Genomic DNA, 17,265 nt, shown 5'->3' with positions numbered 1-17,265 from the left:
GAAAGTAAACCTTCATTTCATCCAGCCGGTTGAATGCAATGAAGCCTGGGGGGCATGTACCTCATTTCGCATCATTATGCTGGGGGCATGCGAACTTTTTGAGCATAGTTCCTTGTCTTGCGTCAAGCTCGTTAAAAAATGAAACAAGGGTAGGTTAAGTAGGTAGATTGTAGAGAGTAGTCATGAGCATAGTTCTTTGTCTTGTGTCAAGCTCGTTAAAAAATGAAACAAGGATTTTAGAGCATAGTTCCTTGTCTTGTGTCAAGCTCATTAAAAAATGAATCAAGGTTTTTAGAGCACAGTTCCTTGTCTTGTGTCAAGCTCGTTAAAAAATGAATCAAGGTTTTTTAGAGTATAGCTTTTTGTTAGGTAGATTGTAGAAAGTAGTTATGAGCATAGTTCCTCGTCTTGTGTCAAGCTCACTAAAAAATGAAACAACTCCCACGAGTCTTTCCAAGATTTTGAAAGAAAAGCTTCATTCCATCCACCTCATTGAATGCAATGAAGCTTGGGGGGCATGTACCTTGATTTGCATCATTATGCCGGGGGCATGTGAACTTGTAACAAGCATAGTTTTTCGTTTCAAGCTTGTGTAAACATGAAACCGAATCCGAGCATAGTTCTTTTCCTGTGTCAAGCTCGTTAAAAAATGAAACAAATCCTCCTCTACTTGAGTCGAGAGATTGACTAGATCTCGTAGATGTTAGGTTGTATGTTTAGGTTAGTTATTTCAGTTTTTGCATAATTTTCTTACAGTTTTAGGTCGAGTCTTTCAAATGATCTCGTTCTTGAACCTTCATTTCATCCAAATGGTTGAATGAAATGAAGCTAGGGGGGCATGCACTCTAGCAGTTATGCTTAGGGGGCATCAAGCACAGTTTTATCTCTGTTTCAAGCTTGTGTAAAAATGAAACTACTCTGAAGCATAGTTTTTCTCTGTTTCAAGCTTTTGTAAAAATGAAACCTATCTCGAGTCAATTTCAGTTATTTTCAAGACTCGTTAAACTCATGAAAATACCGAGATTATTTTGCTATCTTTCATTCTCGTAAAACAAATGAAAATGCCGAGATCTTTCCGTCTTTTCCTACTCGTAAATTAAATTGAAAGTCGGCCATATGAGTACATTTTTATCATTTTTTCGAACTCGTTAAAACTTACGAAAAAGTGAAAACCATGAGTACATTTTTATCCCTTTTTCGAACTCGTTAAAACTTACGAAAAAGTGAAACCTTGGAGTTCTCTTTTAAGCCCTTTTCAAACTCCTAAAATATGAAAAGATTGCCGAGCGTTTCTTTTACACTCGTTAAAACGGAATTAAAAGACGGTCCCCTTATAGCTCTTTTCTGACCGTAAAATCAGGAAAAGATTGCCGGGTTTTTGTCGTTTCAAACTCGATACGGAAATAAAACGACGTGTCCTTGATCGCTTTTTACTTTTCAGGTCAGTGACACTAATTATGAAAGTACTCCTTGGTCGCAAGATCAAGCGGTTCCCCCAGGTATTATTTTATACTTTTTCGGGCTTGGGGGACACAAATATACGAAAAAGTTCAACGTGGAGTCTCCTTTTGTTTTTTCAGACTCTCTAAAAATTGAAAAACGTCGAGTTTCTCCTATACTGGGCTCGTTAAACTTTTACAGTAAAGGACCTGTTCAATTACAAACAGGAACGAACCACTCCTTCCTAGGGTTCGAATTTAAACTAGGTTGGACTCGTCCGAAGGATGAGCTTATAATCAAGCATATGTTATCCTCCTCAAGCTTGTTAAAAATAAAGAGGTACTTGCCAGAAATGGTGGGGGAAAAGAGAGAAGAATGAACCTGTTTGTCACCTTTTGTCTCAAAAGAAACTTTATTACCGCTCTTGAACACGACACTTTTCATTCACCTGGGTTGGGAAATCTTTTACCTCACAGTTGACCAAACCACTTTGAAAGTCTTTAACCGGGTTCCGGGGATTAACTTTGAGTTATTCGTCACCAAGCCATCTGTCGTGTCGTTATGTGTTCAAGAGGTCTGCAAGCAAAAACTTTCATCTGCAAAATACTTGTCATCCATTTGACCATCCCTGAGTCAGTCCTTACAGCAACATTTATTCAACTTGAACAATGATTTCGTGTTGCGGGCTTGCCTGCAACGGGTCGCTTTCTATCGACATCGACACATTATCTAGAAAGATGACTTAGGAATCGACAGCACCTTGAAGTCTGCATGCATCAATGGCAGGTTTCTCGCCTTTGACGTCAGTTTACATCATTGACTTTCGATCAAAGGATTTCGTGAAGTGTTCGACATCAAAACATCTATTCACATTTCACGGGTTGTGCTTGGTACTTTGAGAACCATTGACATTACTGGTGGTTTCTCTCACGCTTGTTAACAGTTTGCATCATCGACTGGTAATCAAGTGGTTTCTAACATGTTCGACATCGAATCATTTAATCACATGGCTAGAATCGTACCAATTCGGGAAGTAGAAGTGAAGACCCTGGATCTAGTTTCTACCATCCAGGCTGCGAGGAGTTTTGTATTCATTATCTATGTAGACTAATCATAAACAGATGGCTGCGTCCATACTGTGTCTACAAAAGTCTATAAAAATGATGTACTGCAAGATCATTCCTGTATCAGAATAGTTAGTCCATTAGTTAAAGTTTTGAATCTGAGTATGGGAATGCCTACCTCAGTGATGATATAATCTTATACATGTATTTTGTGTTGAAAATTGCAGGTTCCAACCAGGTCATCCACAAGACAATCCTTGAAATGATAAAGCGCTTCACCCTTCCTAGAATTACAAAACCCTAAATCTATTCCAGGCTTCGCACTTTAGGGGGCAATCTGTTACACTAAAAAATGTCACCATGACTACTTACAGTTAGTATGGCTCAAATCAACAGTCATGCTACCCTCTTAGGCAAGTCTTATGCCTCTGCTATCCATCTCAAACTCAAAGAAGAGAGAAAGTCTTGTAAAAAATGTGTTTATCTCTGGGGTCGCAGGTTCTCTCTAGCCTTACCTGCGGGGACGCTCACAATGTTCACAAAGGCTGCGTCCTTGGACGCTCTGTATGTTAAGGGACAGGTGCGTCCTTCTGTAAAAGGCAAAATGCGCAAGTTTCATCTTAAAAAAGTTACTTGTGGTTACTTCTAGAACTTTCTAGAGGTCGGTTTGATGAAATGGATGCGCCTCCAGTTGGTTCATGTATCCCTATTAAGGAGGAACTTATCCCATCAATAAGGGAGCTATCCCACCCAAAGAGGGGGATTATCCCATTGATGGTGGACCTGAATAACCTCTTTACAGCACTATAAATAAAGACATTGAGCCAGAGGGAGGAGAGGTTGAAAGCTATAGATTTCTAAGGGTAAATGCTGCAGGAATTAGGACTCCCATTTAGAAGCTTGTGAGGAGAGATTGTCTTTGCTTGATTCTACTTGGAAGTGGGTGAGCTTTGTCAAAGTAGAGGAAAACCCTTGATGGACCCTGGGAGGAACTTGCACAACACCAAGGCCAGGTTGTAAGAGTTTCTTTGTTTCGTTATTAATACAAACTGGTTTATTTTTCTCAATAGCTTGTGTTAATGAGTTATTTCATGTGTTCCTTGGTCTGCATGTTGAATATATGTTTTATTATATGAAATGCAAGTGCTTGGTAATTGTTTGATTGTTTGTGGTTGCAGGAATTGATGTGAAGGAGGAGCTCATCCGGATCGGCAAAGACGGACTACAACAACAGCGTTCTGGAATAAGGTAAGCCTAAACACTTGTAGTTTTCATGTTTTTAAAGGTATATTTAGAGAAAGATCACTCCATTTTGTTTTGTTTGTCATTAGAATGTCTTAGACTTCTAGGAAGGTCAGTTGTGTCCGCACCCTTGACTGATTCCGTGTGACAGGGTGTATAAAATTTTTTCCAGCACCCCCCCATACTGCTTCGGGTGAGATTTCGGTCTGCGCTCCGTGGGCTAATGCCGAAAGGGCTAGTAGTGTAGGGATTTGTTTGGCTAATTAACGCTGAACCTGGGTAAGGGCCCCTCAAGCCAACAAATGGTTCTGTTGCCGGGACCAGAATCTGCATAAGAGATGTGTGATGTCATATCATGGGAATCCAACTAAGAAGGAGATCGGAGACTGGTTGGATAGGAAGATCCATGAATTCCCGGTGCAAGAGAATAGAAACCCGCGACTAACAAAGGAAGAGTGGTTGGATAGATACTTGTATACAGAGATCCACGAGATATTTTTCTGCTCCTTCCCTATTGAACTATACGAGTGGATCGTGAAGCTAGCAGATAGCCAAGGAAGGTGGAAACTCAACGGTCCTATTGTGTGGACCTCGGAGCTAGTACGAAGGTTGGAAGCATCAGAGGATAAGATCGCTCACGTTGTCGATCATTAGCTCGATTATGTCATAGGAGGATTTGTGACTGAATTTACGGTTGACACCTCAGTGAGCTACAGTGAGGCGGAGCGACGCTTTTTCAAAGGACCACGAGGTAAGTACGTAAAATCTTTGAATACCTAGATTAAAATGCTATTGTGCAAAAAATGGGTTATGCAGCTACCTTGATGTTCGGGACTAAGTGAAGTGGAAAAAATTACAGGAACGAAAAAAAATGGTTCGAAGTATAGTCCATTGATTTCTCCTCTGCGAGGTGACAAGGAAGAAATAGCGAAGGTTTCTCCACGAAGTGCTATTCGGTTAATAAGACAAGGATTCTCGCGAATACCACCTTCGCCCACACCACCTCCAACTTCACCACCATCACCTCCAACTTCACCCGTACCACCTCCACCTCCACCATAGTTTAGTATGGCAAATACAGTGAAGCTGCCTTTGTTCAAAGGCTTGGGAAATGAGGACCTAGACCAATTCTGGTTCGTTGTAAGGGCTGTATGGGAAGGTCGTGTTACAGATGATCATATAAAGAAGGTGACACTAGTTAGTGCTCTGCAAGATCGCCCGCTAACCTGGTATATTAAGTACTCTAATGATAATCTAAACGCTGGAGTGGCAGACATCCAAGTAGAGCCTCTACCTATGCCTGTTGGGGGCAGGATCCCCCAAGGGTAGTTTTGGGGCTAAAAGCCCACGTTTAAGTCAATTTTTGTAATATAATTCTAAAGACTCCGCATTTTATGGTCGTAGAGCGTGAAGGTGTTATGTGTCAAAAAGGGTAGTTCGCCCTTAGTTTTGTAAAGTAAAGTCGGCTATAAGAGATCTACCCATGGTCCGTGAAGCATGGGATTGTATAAAAAGGGATAATCTCTAAGTAGTTTTAAGGGGGACAGAATGACACATGATGTAATAGAGTCATAGCTTTGGAGCAAGAAGTCTAAGTATTGGGTCATAGCATAGGTAGAGGCTCTGCGGCTGAGTGTGCAAAGGCCTAGGGTAGAAGTCCACAGCTGAGTGCGTGGATGACTACAGCTGTGTGCATAGGGTGGACAGAAGTTGTAACACTTGGAAGATATTAATAAAAGGAGATATTATGAAATTTCTATGTCTTGGTTCTGTTGATGCGTTTGGATATTTTATGTATGAATTTCCTTTATTATGCTTATATGATGTGCGAATGAATGCAATTACATTGAATAATTGAACATAATTATGAATATCTGCTTACGCGGTGTTAACTTTAAGTATTTGTTGAGATAAGAAAATCACTTAGACTAATTGGGGAATCTGCACGACACGCTACCATAGTAGCAAGAAAGTACCTGAGCAACAGGTTAGGGCTACGGGAAGGTTGATTGCAGCCTTTTTCGGTGGTACGAAAAAATGGAATAGAGGGCTCATCTTGCAAGCCCTAGAAGGAAGAAACTTGCGCGAAGGCAAGGATAGAAGGAATCAAACGACGTCACAACCATCTCAGGGTGCGGAAAATTTGTTCCAACATCCCCCCATACTGCTTTGGGTGAGACTTTGGTCCACGCTCCACGGGCTGATGACAAAAGGGCCAGTAGTGCAAGGATTTGTCTGGATAATTAACGTTGAACCTGGGTCAGGCCCCCTCAAGCCAATAAATGGTTCCGTTGCCGGGATCAGAATCTGCATAAGAGATGTGTGATGTTGTATCACTGGAATGCAACTAAGAAGGAGATCAAAGACTGGTTGGATAGGAAGATCCATGAATTCGTGGCACAGGAGAACAGAAACCTACGACTAACAAAGGAATAGTGGTTGGACAGATACATGTATACGAAGATCCACGAGATCATTTTATGCTCCTTCCTTATTGAGCTATACAAGTGGATCGCGAAGCTAGCAGATAGCCAAGTAAGGTTAAAACTCGATGGTCCTATAGTGTGGACCCCGGAGCTAGTACGAAGGTTGGAAGCATCGGAGGACAAGATCGCCCGTGCTGTTGATCATTGTCTCGATTGTGTCATAGGAGGATTTGTGACTAAATTTGCGGTCGACACCTCAGTCAGCTACATCGAGGTGGGGCGAAACTTTTCAAAGGACCACGAGGTAAGTACGTAAAATCTTTAAATGCCTAGATTAAAATGCTATTGTGAAAAAAATGGGTTATGCAGCTACCTTGATGTTCGGGACTAAGTGAAGTGGAAAAAATTACAGGAACGAAGGAAAAAAGGGTTCGAAGTATAGTCCATTGATTTCTCCTCTGCGAGGTGACAAGGAAGAAATAACGAAGGTTTCTCCACGAAGTTCTATTTGGTTAATAAGACAAGGATTCTCGCGAATACCACCTTCGCCCACACCACCTCCAACTTCACCACCATCACCTCCAACTTCACCCGTACCACCTCCTCCTCCACCATAGTTTAGTATGGCAAATACAGTGAATTTGCCTTTGTTCAAAGGCTTGGGAAATGAGGACCTAGACCAATTCTGGTTCGTTGTAAGGGCTGTATGGGAAGGTCAAGGTGTTACAGATGATCATATAAAGAAGGTGACACTAGTTAGTGCTCTGCAAGATCGCGTGCTAACCTAGTATATTAAGTACTCTAATGATAATCCAAATGCTGGAGTGGCAGACATTCAAGTAGAGCCTCTACCTATGCCTGTTGGGGGCAGGATCCCCCAAGGGCAGTTTGCGGGCTAAAAGCCCACATTTAAGTCAATTTTTGTAATATAATTCTAAAGACTCCGGATTTTATCGTCGTAGAGCGTGAAGGTGTTATGTGTCAAAAAGGGTAGTTCGCCCTTAGTTTTGTAAAGTAAATTCGGCTATAAGAGATCTACCCATGGTCTGTGAAGCATGGGATTTTATAAAAAGGGATAATCTCTAAGTAGTTTTAAGGGGGACAGAATGACACATGATGTAATAGAGTCATAGCTTTGGAGAAAGAAGTCTAAGTATTGGGTCATAGCGTAGGTAGAGGCTCTGTGGTTGAGTGTGCAAAGGCCTAGGGTAGAAGTCCACAGTTGAATGCGTGGACCCCTATAGCTGTGTGCACAGGGTGGACAGAAGTTGTAACACTTGTAAGATATTAATAAAAGGAGATATTATGCAATTTCTATGTCTTGGTTTTGTTGATGCGTTTGGATATTTTATGTATGAATTTCTTTTATTATGCTTATATGATGTGCGAATGAATGCAATTACATTGAATAATTGAACATAATTATGAATATCTGCTTATGTGGTGTTAACTTTAAGTATTTGTTGAGATAAGAAAATCACTTAGACTAATTGGGGAATCTGCACGACACGCTGCCATAGTAGCACGAAAGTACCTGAGCAGCAGGTTAGGGCTACAGGAAGGTTGATCGCACCCTTTTTCGGTGGTACGAAAAAATGGAATAGAGGGCTCATCTTGCAAGCCATAGAAAGAAGAAACATGTGTGAAGGCAGGGATAGAAGGAATCAAACAACATCACAACCATCTCAGGGTGCAGAAAATTTGTTCCAACATCCCCCCATACTGCTTTGGGTGAGACTTTGGTCTGTGCTCCACGGGCTGATGATGAAAGGGCCAGTAGTGTAGGGATTTGTCTGGATAATTAACGTTGAACCTGGGTTAGGCCCCCTCAAGCCAACAAATGGTTCTGTTGCCGGGATCATAATCTGCATAAGAGATGTGTGATGTCGTATCACTGGAATCCAACTAAGAAGGAGATTGAAGACTGGTTGGATAGGAAGATCCATGAATTAATGGCAAAGGAGAACAGAAACCTACGACTAACAAAGGAATAGTGGTTGGACAGATACATGTATACAAAGATCCACGAGATCATTTTATGCTCCTTCCTTATTGAGCTATACAAGTGGATCACGAAGCTAGCAGATAGCCAAGTAAGGTGGAAACTCGATGGTCCTATTGTGTGGACCCCGGAGCTAGTACGAAGGTTGGAAGCATGGGAGGATAAGATCACCCGTGCTGTTGATCATTGTCTCAATCGTGTCATAGGAGTATTTGTGACTGAATTCGCGGTCGACACCTCAGTCAGCTACACCGAGGCGGGGTGAAACTTTTCAAAGGACCACGAGGTAAGTACGTAAAATCTTTGAATGCCTGGATCAAAATGCTATTATGCAAAAAATGGGTTATGCAGCTACCTTGATGTTTGGGACTAAGTGAAGTGGAAAAAATTACAGGGACGAAGGAAAAAGGGGTTCGAAGTATAGTCCATTGATTTCTCCTCCGCGAGGTGACAAAGAAGAAATAACGAAGGTTTCTCCGCGAAGTGCTATTCGGTTAATAAGACAAGGATTCTCGCGAATACCACCTTCGCCCACACCACCTCCAACTTCACCACCACCACCTCCAACTTCACCACCACCACCTCCAACTTCACCCGTACCACCTCCTCCTCCACCATAGTTTAGTATGGTAAATACAGTGAAGTTGCCTTTGTTCAAAGGCTTGGGAAATGAGGACCCAGACCAATTATGGTTCGTTGTAAGGGTTGTATGGGAAGGTCAAGGTGTTACAGATGATCTTATAAAGAAGGTGACACTAGTTAGTGCTCTGCAAGATCGCGCACTAACCTAGCATATTAAGTACTGTAATGATAATCCAAATGCTGGAGTGGCAGAAATCCAAGTAGAGCCTCTACCTATGCCTGTTAGGGGCAGGATCCCCCAAGGGCAGTTTTGGGGCTAAAATCCCACGTTTAAGTCAATTTTTGTAATATAATCCTAAAGACTCTGCATTTTATGGTCGTAGAGCGTGAAGGTGTTATGTGTCAAAAAGGGTAGTTCGCCCTTAGTTTTGTAAAGTAAAGTCGGCTATAAGAGATCTACCCATGGTCCGTGAAGCATGGGATTGTATAAAAAGGGCTAATCTCTAAGTAGTTTTAAGGGGGACAGAATGACACATGATGTAATAGAGTCATAGCTTTGGAGCAAGAAGTCTAAGTATTGGGTCATAGCGTAGGTAGAGGCTCTGTGGCTGAGTGTGCAAAGGCCTAGGGTAGAAGTCCACAATTGAATGCGTGGACCCCTACAGCTGTGTGCACAGGGTGGACAGAAGTTGTAACACTTGGAAGATATTAATAAAAGGAGATATTATGCAATTTCTATGTCTTGGTTTTGTTGATGCGTTTGGATATTTTATGTATGAATTTCCTTTATTATGCTTATATGATGTGCGAATGAATGCAATTACATTGAATAATTGAACATAATTATGAATATCTGCTTACGCGGTGTTAACTTTAAGTATTTGTTGAGATAAGAAAATCACTTAGATTAATTGGGGAATCTGCACGGCACACTGCCATAGTAGCACGAAAGTACCTGAGCAGCAGGTTAGGCCTACGGGAAGGTTGATCATACCCTTTTTCGGTGGTACGAAAAAATGGAATAGAGGGCTCATCTTGCAAGCCCTAGAAAGAAGAAACCTGTGTGAAGGCAGGGATAGAAGGAATCAAACGACGTCACAACCATCTCAGGGAGCGGAAAATTTGTTCCAACATCCCCCCATACTGCTTTGGGTGAGACTTTGGTCCGCGCTCCACAGGTTGATGACGAAAGGGCCAGTAGTGTAGGGATTTGTTTGGATAATTAACGTTGAACCTGGATCAGGCCCCCTCAAGCCAACAAATGGTTCTGTTGCCGGGATCAGAATCTGCATAAGAGATGTGTGATGTCGTATCACTGGAATCCAACTAAGAAGGAGATCGAAGACTGGTTGGATAGGAAGATCCATGAATTCGTGGCACAGGAGAATAGAAACCTACGACTAATAAAGGAATAGTGGTTGGACAGATACATGTATACAAAGATCCACGAGATCATTTTATGCTCCTTCCTTATTGAGCTATACAAGTGGATTGCGAAGCTAGCAGATAGCCAAGTAAGGTGGAAACTTGATGGTCCTATTGTGTGGACCCCGGAGCTAGTACGAAGGTTGGAAGCATCGGAGGATAAGATCGCCCGTGTTGTTGATCATTGTCTCGATCGTGTCATAGGAGGATTTGTGACTGAATTCGCAGTCGACACCTCAGTCAGCTACACCGAGGTCGGGCGAAACTTTTCAAAGGACCACGAGGTAAGTACGTAAAATCTTTGAATGCCTGGATTAAAATGTTCTTGTGTGAAAAATGGGTTATGCAGCTACCTTGATGTTCAGAACTATGCGAGGCGCAAAAAAATTACAAGAACAAAGGAAAAATGGGTCCGGAATATAGTCAATTGATTTCTCCTCCGTGAGGTGACGAGGAAGAAATAACGAAGGTTTATCCACGAAGATCTATTCAGTTAATAAGACAAGGATTCTCGCGAATACCACCTTTTTCCACACCACCTCCAACTTCACCACCATCACCTCCGACTTCACGCGTACCACCTCCACCTCCACCGCAATTCAGTATGGAAAATACAATGAAGCTTCCTTTGTTCAAAGGCTTGGGAAATGAGGACCCGGACCAATTCTGGTTCATTGTAAGGGCTGTATGGGAAGCTCAAGGTGTTACAAATGATCATATAAAGAAGGCGAAACTAGTTAGTGCTTTGCAAGATCGCGCACTAACCTAGTATATTAAGTACTCTAATGATAATCCAAATGCTGGAGTGGAAGACATCCAAGCAACACTGAATAGAGAATTCAGTAGGCCTAAATATGTGTCACAATCGATTGTGGGATTCAAAGAAATCGTGATGCAACCAGGTAATACACCTTATGAACTAGATGAGAGGTTGAAGTGTACAATCCGCAAAGCCAACATGAATTTTATAGATGGACAACATCGTGAGTGATTTGTAGCTTCACTACTACCACACTTAAGGAGTGCGTTGTCGCAACAGAAGATAACAACTCAGGCAGAGGCCTTAGAGATTTCCATGAGACTACATGAAACTTTGATGCAAGATCCAAATCTAGGAGTTCAGCAGATCCATGCGTAGCTGAAGAATCTGTGCCTTGAGATGCAAAGTTTGAAGCAGGATAGGACGGTTCGACTAGAGGTGCACGAGGAGGTATGGTGCTTGAAATGCAAGAGTCAGGGTCATGACAAAGACCATTGCTCGGTCTTTGCAAACTATATTGCAGGAGGAGGATCGATGCCTTTAAGGCTAGAAGCTTAAGCAGGACCTAGCGTGGGACTTGCATTATGGTGCACTATCTATCATGTAACCGGAAAACATACCACGAATAATTGTCACTTGTTACAGAAGTTTGTACAGGCACCGCAATAGCTGTACTGCAACTTTTGTAGGTCGGTAGGACATGATGAGGATACTTATAGGAGCTATGAATTGATGATGGATAGAACTCTCGCATATAGGGTTTAGGCCGAAACACGACCCCTTGACTAGAGCACAGGGATGGTGCGGACAAAATTTCAGGGGCACAGAAGAGGCTGAGGTGGAGGAGGACTTGGTAAAGGTCGAGGACAGTTGATTTGCCACAATTGCGGAGGACCAGGACACTATGCCCGTGATTTCACTAATCCAACGCATCCGTTGTGCAAGTATTGCACACTGTTTGATCATGAAACAGAAGACTATCCTATGCTGATAGCTAGGATATGTGACAAAGGGGCGCTACCACCTCCACTGACTCAGAACCTACAGATGATGAGGTCTGAGCAGTGCGAAGAGGATCCAAATGTAAATATAGTGGTCAGAAATGGAATTGCGACGGGAGATGACAAGGGAAAACAACCAGAAGATAGTACATGGGTTCGCAAAGCTCTGATGAAGGAGGATGAATTCTATTTGGAGTGTGCACGAAAAACCTTCATGGAAGCTAAGAAGAGCTTTAATGAGGCCTCCACCTTAGGAAGCAAGGATAATCCTGAGTAGGAGATGGACCCCTCTATGCTCACAACTTTCCTGAAGACTTGTATGAAGTTACTACGTGATAGTAAGGTTGTGAAAGGGTTACAAGAGCTCATCAATAGATGTGTTGGAACCGTAGTGGGTGAGCCGCGCGTAGTATGAAATATTGGCAAGCATAAAACAAAGACGGGATGGGAGATGAGACTGACCGTGCAGATAGGAGAGTATGAAATGGATCAGGTTATTTTGTACCTGGGGTTAGACGTGACTATCCTACCGAAGCAGACTTGGGAGTGAATGGGAAGACTTGCACTGCAATGGTCTCTGATTCATCTAAGGATGGCGAATCAGCAAAAGATCATCCCCATGGGGCGGCTGGAGGGGGTGACCATGGATATTGAGGGAGTGAGCGTGCTGGTTGACTTTGAATCAATAGAGATAGTGGATGACAACAATCCCTATCCTGCACTCCTAGGAATTGACTGGGCCACTGATATGAACGGGGTAATCAATCTAAAGAAGTGGAAGATGATCTTTGAGAAGAAATCGTTGTGCGTAATAATACCCCTAGATCTGTCTGAAGGATCGTGGTATACGGAACCAATCTCCAATTATGAAAGTGATAATGATCTGGACTATATCTATAAGATAATAGTGCAAGACTAAGATTTGGTGAATCCCATCGCAGATGGACGGATTACTTGGGATCACGAGAGTTCTTGCACTGCGGACTCCGATGAAGAAATATAATGCTAGCAGAATTGGTTACATGAAGTAAGTACGCTCAATTGCAACATGATGACTCGATCACTACGTTGTGTATCATCAGAAGTGTTGGGCAATTTATTGGACTTAAATTGCTGCATAAATTATCGACCAGGGAAACTCGTAAGCTTGTGATGGTGCCAGCAATATATATGCAAGAGTAGGCAACTAATTCTATGTCTAATGAAATTATTTAAGATTCAATACAATATGCAAGGGAAGAGGCTCCTAACTAAGGAGGTCCTGGTTGTCCTTCCCTACAGTATCATAGAGAAATCAAAAACTAGAAACTTGAAATAAAGACAAGAGAATGAACTTAATTGTTGTTCAGATTCATGTAGAGAGAGAGACTAACTTAGTCTCTTGATTGTCCTCTCATGTACTAGTCCAAACTAAACTAAGATTCATTCACAAGCATAAGAAATGAAATAACTTGAAACATGAAAGCAAAAGGATGAATTTCAATTACCATATAAATCAATGGAGAGAGAGCCTAACTTAGACTCTTGGTATCTCCTCATATGATACTTGAAACATAAAAGGAAAAGAATGAATTTTAATTATCATGCAAATCAAATAGAGAGAGAGAGCCTAACTCAGACCCTTAGTTGTCCTCTCATATGTTGATTAGATTCTAATTTAAAACTCATTCATCAATCACAAACAAATCCTCAAATATCTAAACAAGTAAATGAAGTAAGATATAATATGAAATAACATGTTTCTCTCATCCTTTTAGAGTGAGCTCAATTCTCCTAAGAACAAGACAAATTATTCCATATACTACATTAAGGAAAATTAAATCTAAAACTACATAATGGAAATATATGTAAAACTTATATCTATAACTACATAATAGAAATATATGCAAAATGAAGCTTTATTCTATTCCATCATCAATTGGATACAATGCTCTAAGAGTCCTCTTTTTGGAATGGAGGAGGTACTCCTATTTATACAATGAGAGGAGATAACAAACTCATAATGATGATCCATTAATCTCTCTTTTAGTTCCATACATTTCTCAACCATCTAGACACATAACCCTATCCTCCATGATTTCCTCCATGAGGTCCATGATCTTCTCCATGAGGTTTATCTTCTCAAATTCGAATTTGATCCTTCAAGGCCACATAAAGGTGTCTTGGAAGCTTCCTTGGAACCTACACATGTCACCAAAACAACCCACTTTCCATATATAAAGTAAAATATATTATTTTCTAATATTTAATCAAGAATTTCTCTCAAAAATGCTTAAAAATAAACAATATTTGGAAAATATAAATGAGACCCATTAATGGTGAATAGTAGGGAAAATGGAGTGACAAGGTGATGAATAGTGAGCGAAATAATGGAAGCATAGGTGAAAAATGTATGGTAATGAGTGCCATTTTTGGAGCCCAACATACTCCCCAACTGAATTTCTTGCATGTCCTCATGCAAGCTACTACAATGACTTATTTGATTTGATTCTTAAATGAGCTTCCTTTTAACTTTGCACATCTTTGGATAACTTTTATTTGTTTGCAAAGCATTGACATATTTTAATGATTGGTTCTTGTGTTACAATCATTATTTACTTTGATCTCTTCTTAATGATTGGTTCTTGTGTTACAATCATTATTTACTTTGATCTCTTTTTAATGATTGGTTCTTGTGTTCACAATCATTATTTACTTTGTTGAGATCAATCATATGCTCATCATTTTGTAGTAGTTTTTATTGTGAGAAGACTATGTGGGTTAAGATGTAATATGAATGAGGAAAAAGAATGAAGTGTGAAATTCCCCCCTCCCCAACTGATGGTTTTTGGCAATTTTAAATGAGAAAGGAAATAGTGAAATAGTGGAATATTTTCCAAATATCATCATTTTAGCATCTAAAAAGAATTTCAAGATTAAAGGTTAGAAAACATCATACCTTACTTACCTAAGGAAGTGGATGAATCATGCATGTTCAGCTGCCACAATTCTGATCTGAAGCTTCTTCTTCAAGTTGTGGATGAAAGATGGGTTTGTGTTGTCGTATCGGCTGCTGGATCCTCTGCTACTAGATGATGAATCCGAGGAGTCTGCTGAACATGGCTGAAAGTCGTATCTGCTGCTGGATCTTCTGCTGCTGGATGATGAATCTGATGAGTCTGCTAAATATGGCTGAAAAACTATAAGGCTTGGAAGGTATACAAAATATATATAAGTTACATGTCCCTCCTAGCCTTATTGATTGACTTGTCCTCAAGTGATGGCAAACTGAAAAACAATGAAAAGAAATTGGCTTCATCTGCTACAAAATATGGGTCTTCAAGTCTTCAACGCTCGATGGCACAAATCTTACTATGTGATTAAATGTGTCGATGTCGAACATAGCAAGAAGTTGTTGACTTAGTGGTCGTTAATGAATGCCCCTAGCCAACACAAGAGCTCCCACCATTGATTCCAATGGGAGTCAGGATGCCTAACACATCTTTGTAGGTACGAATAAATTTGTCGTGGTCGAGTCACCTACAAGATCCAACGAACAAGGGATATTAATGTACTCCCATTGTTCATTGGCAAGAGTACTTGCCATTAAGGCATGCAAGCCTCTAGGTGCTTTTTCAATGATACATAGACTCTAGGACTTTGACTCAAGCAGAGTTTTATTGGTGGAAATGAAGGGGAATGGTGAAGACAATGGAAATGGCAATAAGCTTGTAAGAAATGAATGTAAGGAAATGCATGTTGGATGAATAAGAACTCTTGCTGTGAAAAATGGATATGGAAATGTCATGCTTTATGGATGTACAATTGGTGGGATTCAAAATCTTTTCAGAAAGAGAGGTGGAAGGTAGTGGTTGTGGAGATGGATTTGTCTTGAGAATTTTTTCATGAATTAGTCTTTGGAAGACCAATTGTGCACATAATGTAATCTCCTTATGATCACTTGATTATCCTGTAACCTGTAAAAAAACTTGGTACAAAGAAAACATAAGTGTGCTCATGAAGAAATGGCCAGTTGCTTCATGATTCTTACGCAAAAATTTCATACCAAATAAAACAAATTAAGGACAGACAAAGTGTTAAAGTTGACTTAATCATGATATTAATATCAATCCATTTGTGAAAATAACCTTGAAGAGTAGTACTCCCTGTTTGTGTCAGCTGACTTCTGTGCATGGCGAAAAGTTTGGCATCATAGATTTGTTGTGTCCTGCAGATTAGTATGTTATAAAAGCATACAACAATATCAATTTGCCATCTCTAAACAAGTTAGTCAGCATTTAAATAACCCACCAAATGTTCTTTCAAATTATGCTTCCAAATGTTCCATTCTTTATTTTCAAGCTTTGAATTTTGTGAAAAGTTTTTGTTTCTGTTTTTTTTTTAGTTCTTGCCCTTGTACCAACTGTTGCACTTTCAATCAATTCCTGTAATTTTCTTGATTCTCTCAATTTTCTTGCCCCCAAAGTTTTGTTTTCTCCCAGCACCCCGCACATGCCAATCGTTCTAAACAACAATATTTTTTATTATTTTGTTTTTTTTATTATTATTATTTTTTTTTGAAAAATGATAACAAAAGATAATATATGATCATAATATATTAATATAATTAATACAATCATATTAATATATTAAATTAATATATTAATATAATTAAGGCAATCATATTAATATATTAATATATTATTACAACCATATATATATATATATATATATTAATACAAATCAAATGTTAACTAAATATATCAAATCTAATCAATCAAAATATATACAAAATAAAAAACAAATCACACAACAAAATATAATAATAAATTAATATATTAATACATTTAATATATCAATGTATTAATTATAATAACAACACTAATATCTTTTATAATGCAATTATAAAAGATATTAATATATTAATATAATTAATACAATTAATATATTAATATATTTTTATAACAATCATTAATTAATGATATAACTAATAAATATTTACAACAAATTATAATTAAAATTATTATATCAATATATTAATATAATTAATATATTAACATATTAATAATATAACAAACATTAAAGCAGAATCATAACAAATTAAAGAAAAACAAAATAAACCTAAAAATATAAAACAAACCAAAATATATGCAGAACAAAACGGATGGCAGCGCTGTGGAAGATTGATCTTCGTAGAGAAGAATGGATTTCTTGGTGATGGAAGGAGAAATATCCCCGGCGAGGGACTTAAGCTGATCCGCGCGCTTGGAGGCCTCGATCTTGATTTGATCGGCTTTCTTGGTGGCCTCGACGGCGATCTCCTTCGATTTCTTGGCAGTCTCCA

This window comes from Pinus tabuliformis, chromosome 1_2 (genome assembly GCF_031772625.1).
Source record: "Pinus tabuliformis cultivar Carrire ecotype Pingquan chromosome 1_2, CPIR1, whole genome shotgun sequence".
In the NCBI taxonomy this organism is placed as follows: Eukaryota; Viridiplantae; Streptophyta; class Pinopsida; order Pinales; family Pinaceae; genus Pinus; species Pinus tabuliformis.
This window is presented reverse-complemented; position numbering follows the sequence as displayed.